Source organism: Micromys minutus (genome assembly GCF_963924665.1).
Source record: "Micromys minutus genome assembly, chromosome: 4".
Classification (NCBI taxonomy): domain Eukaryota; kingdom Metazoa; phylum Chordata; class Mammalia; order Rodentia; family Muridae; genus Micromys; species Micromys minutus.
The window spans coordinates 27,019,678-27,031,835 of record NC_137973.1 but is presented as its reverse complement, the minus strand read 5'-3'; positions in this window follow the sequence as shown (position 1 = coordinate 27,031,835).

The window sequence follows — 12,158 nt, the reverse complement described above, 5'->3', positions numbered from 1 at the left end:
CATGGTCTCTTCTTGGGAGAGAGAGGGTTGCTGGGAAAGTTACGTTGTTGTTACTCTGTAGACCAGGCTGGCCTGGAACTCACCGAGATCCAGCTACCTAGTGCTAGGATTAAAGGCATGTGCCACCCCTTGACCCTCTGGCTAATTTGACACTTTTAGTTGAAGAGACCACAGAATTCCCAAGCAGTGTTAAAAGTGTAAGAGTCCCAACAAACTTTTGTTCATGTGGGTTGTCTGTTGTTACTGGTCTTGTTAAAACTTAAAACAAAAAGAGGGAGGCCTCTAATCCCAGCCACTTACTGAAACTGACTCAGGAACGCCAAAGGTTCAAGGCCAGCCTGGGTTACAAAACTAGTTCAAGTCCATCCTGAGCAGTTTAATAAGCTCTTTAAGCTCTTATCTAAAAAACAAAAACTGCCCTAGATGTTGGCTGTCACGCTTGTAATCTCAGTATTTTGGACACCGAGTCAAGAGGATTTCTGTGAGTATGAGGCTAACTTGGACTACATTCCAAGCCAGCCTTAATTTTTTTTTTTCTCAAAAAGTCAAATAAAGGGGTTGGGAATGTAGTTCAGTGAAATGCTTCTCTGGGGTGCTTGAAACTCTGGGTACTGCCTTGGAGGCAGAGGCAGGAAGATAAATTCAAGGTCAGCCTTGACCACTTAGTGATGTCAAGGCCAGCTTGTGCTATATGACTATCTTAAAAACAAATCCAAAGTTGGAGAGATGGCTCAGTGGTTAAGAGCACTGACTGCTCTTCCAGAGGTCCTAAGTTCAAATCCCAGCAACCACGTGGTGGCTCACAACCATCTGTAATGGGATCCAATGCCCTCTTCTGGTGTGCCTGCAGACAGTGAAAGTGTACTTATATATAACAAGCAAATTTTTTTAATCCAAATAAAGTATTGAGAGCTTGCCTAACATGCACGAAGCCCTGTATAAATTCTCTATGTCACTAAAAAAAAAAAAAGTTTTAATTTACTTAAATATTCAATTTCATAACGAACCCTTTACATGTTTACTATATTATTTTACAAGGACTTTGTGTTTTGTTTTGTGTTCTGAGACAAGGCATCACTCTGTAGCCTAACTTGGCCTCCTGAACTCTTGGCATTTTTCCTTCAGCCTCCCAAGTGTAGCAGTTAGAGATGTAAGCCCCATGCCTGGCTTTAGCAAGGACCTTCTTTGTTTGGTTGGTTGGTTGGTTTTTGTTTTGTTGAGAAGCCGGAAGACAACCTCTAATGTCACCCTCAAAAACACTATCCACCTCTTTAATTTTTTTTATTTAGATTTATTTCATTTTATGTATGTCAAATGTTTTGCCTGTTTGTGCATCTATGCATATGTGTGTGCCTGGTACCCTTAGAGCCAGGAGAGGGCAGTAGATCACTGAAACTAGAGTTTCAGATGGTTGTGAGCTACCTATGGGTGCTGGGAACTGAACCTGGGTCCTCTGCAAGAGCATGTACAAGCCATCACACCAACACTTTTTTTTTTTTTTTTTTTAACTGTGCTTTTGTATCAGAAGAGTGGAAATAGTGAGTATAAGCCTGTGGATGCCTCTACTTGAACCAAGGCAGTGGCCCAAACTAATGATGCTCATGCACTGAAAAGGCCCATTTCTCTTTAGAATGTCCTGTTGTTGTGAGATATAGTTCATCCTATAAAGTGCTCCAGTCTAAGGAGAGACTATCTCATCTCAAACCAGGTGAAGGGGGGTGATGCAGAGATGAGCCTTTTCAGTGCATGAGCATCATTAGTTTGGGCCACTGCCTTGGTTCAAGTAAAGACATCCACAGGCTTACGCTCACTGTTTCCACTCTTCTGATACAAAAGCACAGTCAAAAATAATAATGTGTTGGTGTGATGGTTTGTACATGCTTGGCTGAGGGAGTGGCAATATTTGAAGGCGTGGCTTTGTTGGAGTAGGTGTGTCACTGTGGGTGTGGGCTTTAAGATCCTCATCCTAGCTGCCTGGAAGTCAGTATTCTGCTGGCAGCCTTCAGATGAAGATGTAGAACTCTCAGCTCCTCCTGCACCATGCCTGCCTGGATGCTGCCGTGCTCCTGCCTTGGTGATAATGGACTGAACCTCTGAACCTGTTAAGCCAGCTCCAATTAAATGTTGTCCTTATAAGAGTTGCCTTCCTCATGGTGTCTGCTCACAGAGTAAAACCCTCACTAAGACAGTTGGTGTTAAGGAAATCGCATCATCGAACCTATCCCTCAAATGAAAACTACTATATTACCTGATATAGAGCAGGATAACATGATCGGCACAGTCTGAATCACAGAGGCCTCGGAGCCAGGAAGTGGGTTCCCCTCTCCTTTGGCTTCTTAGTGCTAAAATATCAGACCCTGGGTCTTGCCCTTGGCAAGTGCTCTGCCACCAAGCTATATTCCCAGCCCTTTGGTTTTGAGATAGGGTCTTGCCAGCCTCTGTCTCAGAGTGTTAGACCAATACATTTATATACATATATCTATCTATATGTTGTGTATGTACATATATATGTATATATATATTTAAATTTTTTATGAGTGTTTTGTCTGTACGCATGCCTGGTCTGAAGAGGGTGGATCCCTTGGAACTGGAGTTACAGATGGTTATGGGCCACCATGTAGCTACCAGAAACTGAACCCCTGATCCTCTAAAACTATCTTTCCAGCCCAGCATGGAGCCTTTGATTTTTACTTGTTTTGTGTGCATTTGTAGGGGGCGACCTTACATAACTCACAGTGTATATAGGAGGTTAGAAGACAACTTTCAGGATTCATTTCTCCTCTGCTTTACCTCCTGAGCCATCAGACTGGCCCTTAGGGATGGATCCCTTCAAAACACAGCTGTGCTGTGGGAATTAGGACACTCCTCTTCCTTACACTCTATCCCCCATGTTGGTACAGGCAAATCTCAGTCTGCCCGCTGCCCCTCAGTACAATGTTTACCTAGCTAGCATAGGAAGCCCCAGGTTCCAACTCTGACACTGCATAAGCTCTTTGAGTGTGGTGATTCAGGCCTCTAAGTGCAACCTTCTGGAGAGATGAAAATCCTCAGTCATCGAGTTGGAGGATAGTCTGGGCTACAAAATAACCTGTCAAAAAAATAAAATAAAATAAATACATAAATAAATAAGCAAAGTCGAGTCCTTTCCCAAGTGACCTAACATCTTCCTAAGCAGTCAGGCAAGAAGGCAAGAATGTGGGTGAGAAGTGTAGCTTTACTTCCCCCACAGAGAAGGAAAGTGCCAGACATTTCTTCAGTCCTATCAATCAAACACAGACAGGCCTCTGCCCTGACCTCCCCGGGCCTCTTCCTGGAGTCTGGGCCAAGTAAACCTGGAGGAACACGGAGGGGGGGCGCGTGTAGAGATATGGCTACCAGGCAGGCAGGCAGTACTCCCTCATACACCAAAGGTGGCTTTGAAGGTCAGATGTGATTTAATGAGCGAGGGCGCTTATGCGGTCGGTGCTTGGATGAAAAAGCTCAGGAGAAGCATAAGGAAAGATGGTCGCCCTGGCAACCACAGCAAGCTCAACTTTCCGTGGGCCCTGGTAGCCATTTTAACTCCCAAGCCCAATTCTACCTCCCAGGAACTGTAGATAGCCCCCCAAAGAGAGGCTACGATGTAACTATGGGGACCTATGAGGTGATACGGGGCATGGGCCATCCAGACAGACTGGGATGAGGTGGGGAAGCGGGTGGGAGCTGTATGACTGAGGAGCTCCAGAAAGACAATTCTAGGAAATTGCCGGTCAGATCCTTCCGGGGCAGCCAGGCTCCAGCGGGCACTAGGAGGGGAGGGGACTGGGAGGGGGCCCAGAGGAGACGCCAAGAGAAGTAGATGATTTCTGCAACCCCAGAACTTTCACTGGAACTGAGGAGATTTCCTTCCGGAGTTAAACCCCTGAAGCCAGGAAGAACTGGGAAAACCATTACTGAGGGGAAGGGGGGGGGAGGGGAAGCAAGACCGCCCCTCCCCCAAGCGGGGGTGGGAGGGGCTGTCTGGCCTCAGCGTTTCCTGGGCTGTCCAGGCCAGTGGGTTAGGAGGAGGGGTGGAGAAGGGCAGCAGGGTTTCCCTGGAGTGTGGTTTATGCAATAACAAAAGCAACAATTGGCATTCAGCTGTGCCTTACAGTTGACAAACGCTTTCACATACACTATCTCATCAGATCATGTGACACCCCTGAAAGGGGAGGGAAGACCGAGCTAGCCACCCAACCGCGAATAGAAAGGCATAGCAGAAGTCCAGCTGTGGGTAGGACGCACAGCTCCAGCAAGGCCAGGACCTGGAAAAAACAGAGCTGACATAAGCAGACAAATATCTTCCTTCACTCCCAGCGGCTGTTTTCTCTATGTCAAAGAGCTCGGGTGATGTAATATTTCTGCAAAATAATTTATACCTTTAAGGACGGAGCTATGAAATCTAATTAATGGCAGAGACCAATTTTGCAACCTTGAAGTAATTTTTAAATTAAGTTGCAGACAGTATTTTTAAATTGACCATCAAAAAAAAATGCTTTTCAATCTCTCTGGGTTGGAACGCAACTGAGATGAAGGACTGGGATGCTGATAAATGTGGTGTTGCACAAAATGGGGGTGAGGAGGTTCAGGAAGATGTGAGGCTGCATTTGTTGGAGAACACAGCCCTGCTCTGTCACTAGCAGCTGGAGGAGTTTCTTTCCCCTGAATTAGAGACACCAATTCAGTTAAAACTGGATCCTCGACTACTCCACAGGAAAGAATTTCAGGATAAGCCAAAGGGAAGCTTTGTGAGCTTATTAACTAGTATTATATAGGAGAAGGACCGTTTTCAGTCTGGAGGCCCAAGACATACAGGTATGAGGTTGTCACTGGCTGTTTTTATAATAACTATGTAGTCAGGTGGTGGTGGCCCAGGTTTTTAATCCCAGCACTCAGCATTTGGGAGGCGGAGGCAGGCAGATCTCTGAGCTGTAGGTCAGCTTGGTCTACAGAGTGAGTTTCAGGAATAGCCAGGGCTACACAGAGAAACCCTGTCACTAAAACAATAAAAAAAAATTTTAAAAACCCAATAAATGAATAATAAATAAAATGGCAGGACTGGAGAGATAGCTCGGCAGTTAAAGAACACTGGCTGCTCTACCAGAAAACCTGGGTTCAGTTGGCAGCACCAAGTCAGCTGACAGCTGCCTGTAACAACAGTTCCAGGTGATCCAACAGTCTCACACATACACACAGGCAGGCAAGGCACCGATGCACATAAAATAAAACTGAAGAAGTTATAAAAATTAAAAATAAATGAATGTAGCCACACACACATATACACACATTACTCAAAGACTCTAATTTACAGAACAGTTTAAAGATTAGGTAAAACTTGAAATTTAAAGTTTAAAATATGTGATTTATTTTTATTTTATTTTGCTTGAGTTACAGACAAAATTTCACGTAGCCCCAGATGACCATCGATTTCTAATGCCCCAGCCTCTGTCCCTTTCAAATGCTGACCTGACTGGTGTGTGGTCCCCTTATCTCCTCACAGCAACAGAACACTAAGATGGTAGCTTTCCGGGGTACAGTTTAGATTTAGGGGTGAGAGGACTAGAGCTGTCAGCAAAGCTCACACTTACTAGCGTTCTGACCCCGAGGAAGCATGGCTTGCTAATTTTAACATACTCATTTGAGATTAAAAAACAAAATAATATAAATAAATAAATAAACAGCTCATTGTCTCTGTGGGCAGATTTGGCTTTATTAGCTATGGTGAAGTTTTCTGACTGACAAGTCAGCAGGAAAGGCAATTAAGTCCCAGAGTAAAGGTTTTTTCTTCCTTACATACCTTCACTTTCCCTTCTTTTGATCCCGTACCCTGCTCATCACGCTTGACTCCAGCCCATCCTTAGGGGGGAAAAAAAAAAGTCTCACCTACTCTCATTCCCCACACACTGGTTCCAGAGAGAGACACAAATGTAGAGATTGACTGTCCTTTAAGAAATTTTGCACAGATGCTATAAGGCTGGAGAGATGGCTCCGTGATTAAGAGCACTGACTGCTCTTGCAGAGGACCAGGTTTCAGTTCCCAGCACCCACATAGCGGCTGTAACTCCAGATCCAGGGAGTCTTTTGGCCTCCAAGGACATTGTGCATGTGTGGTGCACAGACGTACCTTAAAGCATACACACAAACGTTTTTTCGGTTTGGGGTTTTTTGTTTGTTTTTGCTTTTTGAGACAGGATTTCTCTGTGTAGTCTCTTGGCTGTCCTTTACTCTATAAACCAGGCTGGCCTCAAATGCAGAGACCCACCTACTTCTGCTTCCTGAGTGTTAGGATTAAAGGTGTGTGTCATCACTGCCTGAACTCCTTAAAAAAAAAAATGTGTGTGTGTGTGTGTGTGTATGTGTGTGTGCGTGTGTGCATTTGAGTGTGAGAGAAGGCGAGAGAGAGATGCCTTTAATCCCAGCACTCAGGAGGCAGGAGTATCCTTGTTAGTTTGAGGCCTGCTTGGTCTACAGATCTAGTTGCAGGACAGCCTAGAAGAACCAAAGAAGGAAGGGAGGGAGGAAGGAAGGAAGGGAGGGAGGGAGGGAGGAAGGAAGGAAGGAAGGAAGGAAGGAAGGAAGGAAAAGATTCTACAGTTGAGTATATCTTTTAAAAGATTTTATTTGTTTACTTATTTATTTATGTTCTTGTTCTTTGAAACAAGATCCTCCACATACTCTTGGATATGCTGGAACTCAATATATAGTCCAGGCTAGCCTCATTCTCAAAGATCTCCCAAGTGTTGAGATTAAAGGCATGTACCACTATGCCTGGCTTAAGATTTATTTTTAATTATGTGTATTTATGTGTGGATATCTGCACATGAGTACAAATGCCAGAAGAAGCCAAAAGAAGATGTCAGACCCCCTGGAGTTAAAGTTAGAAGTGGTTGTGAGCTGCCTGGCATGGCTTCTGGGAATTGAACTCAGGTCCTCTGCAAATGTAGTATTCACATATTTTGTTTTATTATATTTTGTTTTAGTGTAGAAACAGGTCTCTCTACATAGCTTTGGCTATCCTGGTACTCACTGTACATATAAACCTGGCCTCTAACTCACAAAGATCTGCCTGCCTCTATTTCCTGAGTTCTGGGACTAACGGTACGTATGCCACTATTCAGTCTTAACTTCTGGGCCACCTTTCAGCCCCAAACACATCTCCTAGTAAGGGTGGCAAACCTTTAGACTGATGCTACTCCCCCAATTTTCTGCTTTGGACAGCACATGGTCTCTGTTGCCTATTGTTTGTCCTTTGATCAGATCAGTTTATCATGTCTCAGCCTACCAATTCCCAGCGGGTGAAGTTAAACCAAAGTACCATTTAAAGGTGGATACATTCATCCTTCTCTCCCGGAGTACTCCATAAATTGTCACTTAGAGCACTTGTACATACATAGAGAGTGAGCAGTGTGGTGGTTTGAAAAGCCCCAGAGGGTCAGGTAGTTGGGTGCTTAGTCACCAGAGAATGGCCCTATTTAAAAGTATTCTAAGGAAGATATAGTCTTGTAGGGTGTGGGGCATTGAGTTCTCAAAAGTGCACATCAAGCCCAGTCTCTTGTCTCTCTACTTATAGATCAAGATGTACCCTCAGCTATTGTTCCAGCATCTGCCTGTGGTCTTCCATGCTTTCTTGTCATGATAGTGGACTAAACCTCCAAAATTGGAAGCAAGCCACCATTAAGAATTTTCTAAGAGTTGGGGTGGTCATAATTTCTCTTCACCACAATAAAACAAGACAGGCAATATGTATTAATTTCCAATTGATATGGTTGTAGGCTTAGAGGTGAAGTATACGTGTTTACTATCATTGTGGTTTTTGTTGTTGTTGTTTTTTTCAAGACAGCGTCTCACTGTAGTCCTGGCCATCCTGGAACTCACTATGCTGACCAGACTGGCCTTGAACTCAGGGAGATCTGCCTGCCTCTGCTTCTAAAGTGCTGGGATTGAAGGTGTGCACCACTACACGTCATGTTTGTTTTTATCTTTTTTAAGACCGTAATAATTTTCTGCATGTATTATAATGTCTGATAATGTTATACTTTTAGTGTGGCCCAAAATGGGGTCATCTAAGACACCAAGATGGGTGACCCAGGTGGGAACCAGCCCCTTCCAGGAAATGGAAACTGAATATTCTGCACGTCTTAGAATCTGCTGAGCCTTGTCTTAGAAGAACAGCTGGACCATAATCATGCCTTGCAAAATTTGGTTTATTGGAGTCCCTTTCACCTGCCTCAGTTCTCTTTTCTTACTGCTCTCCCGACAGTCTCCCACCACACTACAACCAGCCTATGAAACCCACACGCCCCTTTTGATCAGGCTGTCCTCCCCTCCCTTGGGGACAGCCCAGCAGTTCCTACACCGAGTAAGTCTTTGCCTTTCAGCCTTGGCACAGCCCCAGCACAGCTCCTATGGCCAGTTCTCTAGTCAAGCCACACAATAGCAAAACATGTTCTCAAAAAAACTCATCTCAGCCAGGCATCCTGGTGCATGCAGAGGCAAGCAGATCTCTGTGAGTTCAAGGCTGCTTGGTTTATATAGTGAGTTCCAGGGCAGCCAGAGGTATAGAGTTAAACCATGTCTTGAAAACAATGTGTTGTGGACATGACCATAAAAAAAAAAAAAAATTCCCATTAGGTTTTCCATATGCTTACTTGACTAGCAGTTAACCTGTTGGGAACATTTGTTAAAAAAAAAAAAAAGAAAAAGAAAAGAAAAGAAAGAAAGAAAACAAAGATAAACAAATATTCATTTCTATATGAAATCTATTTTAAGATTTGTTTGGGGGACTAGAGAGATGGCTCAGCAGTTAAGAGCACTGACTACTCTTCCAGAGGTCCTGAGTTCAATTCCCAACAACCACATGGTGGCTCACACCATCTGCAATGGGATCTGATGCCCTCTTCAGGTGTGTCTAAAGACAGCAATAGTGTACTCACATACATAAAATAAATAAATAAATCTTTAATAAAAATAAAAGTAAATAAAAAATAAAGATTTGTTTGTATTATTTTAATTATGTATATTATTATGATTTGAATGAGAATAACCTCTATAGGCTCCTGTATTTGAACGCTTGATCTGCAGTTAATTGAAGTGTTTGAGAAGGATTTAAAAAGGTGTGGCCTTATTGGAGGGGCGGGCTTGGGGTTTCAAATGCCTCTGGCATTCCCAGTTAGCTCTCTCACTCTGCCTTGTGGATCAGATTTAAGGTCTCAGCTACTGTCCTAGGCATGCATGCCTGCTGCTGCCAAACTCCCCACCATGATGACTGTTATGGAGTTCTTGTTCTGTCTTTACCTGTAGCCTGTTCTCAACCCTTTGGAACCATGATCTCCAAATTAAATGCTTTCTCTTAGAAGTAGCCTTGTTCATGAGGTCTAATCACAGCACTAAAAAAAGTAATTAAGACATTGTGTGGGCTGGAGAGATGGCTCAGTGGTTAAGAGCACTGACTGCTCTTCCAGAGGTCCTGAGTTCAATTCCCAGCAACCACATGGTGGCTCACAACCATCTGTAATGAGATCCGAGGCCCTCTTCTGGTGTGTCTGAAGACAGGGATGGTATACTCATTTACATCAAATAAATAAATCTTTAAAAAAAAGACATGTGTGTCTGCATGAGGTATGTGTACATACTAAGTAAGGCATTGTGTGTCTGCATGAGGCATGTGTATATAATAAACACAGCTACCTGAGGAGTCCAGAGGCAAACGATTTCCCTGGAGCTGGAGTTGCAGGTGCTTTTGAACCTCACCATGACCAAACTCCAGTCATCTGAAAGAGCAGAAAGTGCTCTTAACCACTTAGCCCTCTCTCCAGCCCTACAAAGACTTTCCATTTTTATTCCTATTTTACTATGTGTGCATGTATCTCTGCATGCTTGTAGCAATCAGAGTTGGTTCTCACCTTCCACCATATGAGTCCCAGGAAGGAGAACCAGGTTGTCAGGCTTGGCAACAAGAACCCCTATAGACTGGACCATTTCACTAGCCCCTCATCTCAACATTTTGTGAAAATAAACAAATAGTCCTGAATACAGAGGTATTACGAATATTGGTACCACTTCTCTGTTACAAGATATTTAAACCTGTTTCTAGTTAGGGTTTGGCTCAGCCCTTAACACACACTTTTTTTTTTTTTTTTTTTTTTTTTTAAGATTTACTTATTTCAATAAAGTGAGTACACTGTAGCTGTCTTCAGACACACCAGAAGAGGGCATCAGATCCCATTACAGATGGTTGTGAGCCACCATGTGGTTGCTGGGAATTGAACTCAGGACCTCTGGAAGAGCAGTCAGTGCTCTTAACCACTGAGCCATCTCTCCAGCCCCCAGCACACACCTTTAATCCCCTCTGGCTGGGATATAGACATGCCATTAGTAATCACCTTTAATCCCAGACAATGAAGATCTAGTTTGTAGAAGGAAGTGCCCATGTTTGAAAGTGATGTCTAGTTGAGTAGCAGGGAAAGTAATGAGTCAGAGGCAGATTTGACAGAATAGGGCACACCCGGCTGTCATGAGAAGAGAGAAAAGGGGAAGTCACTTAGGAGAGAGTTCAGTACAGGAATGCAGTGGAGTTGACAGGGGAGTAGAGCATCAGAGACCTAGAAGGAAGCAGTCTGACCGGGAGAGTCTTATAGAGACACTGGTAAAAACAGAACAAGCCAGAGAATGAGAAGGAGCCAGAAGATTAGAAAAGATCGCTAGAGGTAGTTTGAGGCCAAGTAGAGCAATTCAGAGGCTGAGAGAAAATCCAGATTAAATGAATCAACTGGGAGAGGAGTTTGAGCTGAGTTGAATCAGCCAGCCAGAGTTCAGAAGCAAGTCTCAGAGGCTGAAAACATTCTACGGTTAGATTAGATTGTACAGAGGTTAGAAGCTCCCAGGACTAGGTCTAGGTTAGCAGACAGAGGCAGTAAGCCTCGGAGACAAACTAACTACAAGTGAATAAAAGCCACTTCTACGTTTATCACTAACGAGAACAATGTCTTACAGAATAAAAATCCTGGGGTTCATGAGATGGCTCAGTGTGTAAAAAAGTATTTGCCATACAAGCCTAATCAACCACATTTGATCTGCAAAACACACATAAAATGCTGGATACAGTGGCCTAGCACACCATCTCAGCAATCCTACAGTGGGATAGGAGGAAATGGAATTGGCTGGAAACTCACAGGCCAGCTGGCTTGGCACATACAGTGAGTGCCAGCAGCAGAAACAAGAGAGACCTGGCCTCAAAGCAAGGTCCAGGAGAACTGACTCTGGAGAAGTTATCCTCTGAGCTCCACACATGTGCTGTCTTATGTGGGCACCCTACGAGCACATACTTATACTCTAGATAATAAAAATGTCTGGGATACAGGGAGAAGGAAGAAGTCGGAGTAAGAGAGAAGAGGGGGGGAAAGAAGGAAGGAAAAGCTAGAAAGAAAGAAAAACAGAGAGGGAGGCACATCATCATTCATGGTTGTGACCTTCGGTAAGGGGAAGGAGAATGACTTTAAAAATTTAGAATTAGGAGAAAAAGCAAAGGTGTGTAGTCCAATAGTACAACCAGGTCTTGAACCCTTTGTAAAACAGCTGTGAAAACTCGGGGTGTGGTGGCACACTCTAATCCTGACATTCAGGAGGTGATAGGTCAGAAATTCAAGGTCACCCTCAGTTACATAACTAGCCAAGAAAACAAACCCAAGGAAATAGCTGTGGTTTTCTAGGTTATATTGGAAATTTCCAGGAGTTTTGAGTAGAAGATCATGGTTTTGTCTGTGACAAAGGACTCAAGCCCAAGGCTGGTTTGCAACTTTGAAGCTAAGATGGCCTTGAACTTCTGCTTCTCCCACCACCAGGCTGTGCACCATCAGGACCTGTTTTTTTTGTGTGTACTACCAATCGAACCATGTCACTACCCAGACCATGCTATTTTTAAACTGCTGTAACTAGAATCTTCTTCCTCAATTAAGTAAACACTGCAATCCTTTTTACAAAAAGATTTATTTATTCATTTTATGTATATGAGTACACTGTAGCGGTTTTCAGACACACCAGAAGAGGGCATCAGATCCCAGTACAGATGATTGTGAGCCACCACGTGGTTTCGTGGGAATTGAACTCAGGGCCTCCGGGAGAGCAGCCAGTGCTCTTAACCA